Source organism: Chinchilla lanigera, unplaced genomic scaffold (assembly GCF_000276665.1).
Source record: "Chinchilla lanigera isolate Chin_1 unplaced genomic scaffold, ChiLan1.0 scaffold00093, whole genome shotgun sequence".
Taxonomy (NCBI): Eukaryota; Metazoa; Chordata; class Mammalia; order Rodentia; family Chinchillidae; genus Chinchilla; species Chinchilla lanigera.
This window is the reverse complement of record NW_004955494.1, coordinates 8,291,774-8,293,818: the sequence shown is the minus strand read 5'-3', so window position 1 is coordinate 8,293,818 and position 2,045 is coordinate 8,291,774. Positions and strand designations below refer to the sequence as shown.

Sequence of the window (2,045 nt, the reverse complement as noted above, 5' to 3'; positions counted from 1 at the left end):
GGATGTTCTCAGGAAAAGTGGAGAGTAAGGACAGGATAAATGATGGAGAAAGCGTCCTCTGCAATCTGCTACCAGCCATGAGGAACTCTAGGAGGGCAAATTTAACCACCTTGAGGCCATAGGACTATATTTTTCTACTGCTGTACATAATGCGACTCTCTCATTTCTGGCTCTGCTCACAGTATCGAGGGAGGGGCACCTATGGGAGCTCCCGCTGGAAGGCTACTGCATTTGGTGAAGTACAGTTCTCTGGAAAAGGTACAATTCCTTATTTCATCATGCCTCATTTGAGGGATGAGTGTCTATGGAATGGTAAATATCGGGGGAGAGGACAAATAAACCACTAGCATGAGGTGATTTGCTTCCTTTGTATGCAATCCATACAAAGAGAGAAAGACTCTAGGCTAATCCTTAGGAGCACGGCTTAGAAACTGAGTCATGTTGCCTTTTCTTTAGCTTGTATCTAGGAAGAAAATCATGGTTTAAATTTTAGACATTAGAAATATGAAAAAGGATCCTTTGGAAAGGCTGGCAAATGCATTAGCGTGGAACTTACATCAAAATTGTAGTTACCTTCACCTCAACGTCAGTGGAAGCTACAGAAGAATAGAAGGGGTGAAGAAAGATCAGGTATGTGCTACAAAATAAATCATGTATAGTTACATATTTTAGAAACAAAATTTAAACATTTGACATATATGTCTTTATTTGTGTTTTTTCAAAGGTTATTCTATTCTTGTCTTGGAGGTCACAAGATGACTTGGATTAATCTCATCCAGAGAACAGTCTTCCTTGCTCTTACTGGACCTGGACTGGTGGGGAACATCATTATATTTGTGAGACACCTACATACCTTTGTAATGGGCCCTGAGAGAAAACCTATTGTCTTTATCCTTATTCATTTGGCATTTGCACATGCAATCATGATTTGTAGCATTGGGGTCAGAGGTGCGGCCATAGTTTTCTACTTCAGAAATTTCCTAGGCAATATTGGTTGTAAAACTGTGCTTTACTTGGGAAGGGTTGCCCGAGGACTTTCTATCAGCAACACCTCTCTTCTCAGCGTGGTCCAGGCCATCATCATCAGTCCCAGGACCACCCCTTGGAGAAAGCACAAACCAGAGACTGCATGGCAAGTGCTTCCCTGTCTCCTTCTTTTGTGGATATTTAATTTTCTTATAAGTTCAACTTGCTCCACTATATCACATCAGCCAGCAGTATGAACAGAACTGCGACTGGCATGTACATTGGGCATTGTTCTATGATGTCATCTAGGCAAATAGTCAAGTGGTTTTTCCTCTTTTTCATGACACTTTGGGACATCATCTTCCACAGTCTCATGGGCTGGAGCAGTGGGTACATGGCTTTACATCTGTATGAGCATCACAAGCGTGTCCTTTACCTGCACAGCTCTAAGTCTGCAAACAGTTTCAGCCCAGAAATTAGAGCTACTCTAAATATTCTCATTCTCACTGCCTGTTTCCTTTTCTTTTATTGGACAGATTTCGTCTTTTCCCTCTACACAGGTATCAATCTGACGCGTGCATCCACAGTGTTATACATTAGAATATTCCTACTACTTGGTTATGCAGTTCTCAGCCCCTTTATACTGATGAGCAGGGATACCCATGTTGCTAAATACTGAAGTGCTAACTGGAAAGAGCAGAGAGTGGCCTTCTACATCCCTTCTCTATGAGCTACATGTATACTCATATATGCTGCTTTACCTTCATTTTTCCATTTTTAGAACATTAACTTATTATAGTAAATTTCCTTTTGTTTTAAGCTGTAGTCCTAGGCAATCTGAAGCTTATACAGCTGTTCCAGGAAAGTTAAAAGACAAATAATCAGGGGCTTCCCATTGCACCATTCCTGGCATGTGAGCTTCATCTCCTAACCTGCCAGGGGAAAATAATGGAGTCAGTGTTGCCACAAGAAATCAGTTATTTTATTTTCCCTCAAGTCAGATTTTTTAGTCAAGCTAAAACTCCGGACAGCTTTCAACCTTCGTGCTCCTTCACATAAGTGGAGTTCGATGTTTATCT

General features: G+C 41.1%; 1 pseudogene; it reads left to right on the top strand.

Moving 5' to 3' along the window:
* Nucleotides 1–755: 755 nt before the first annotated feature.
* Nucleotides 756–1,645, top strand: LOC102013840 (annotated as a pseudogene).
* Nucleotides 1,646–2,045: the final 400 nt, after the last annotated feature.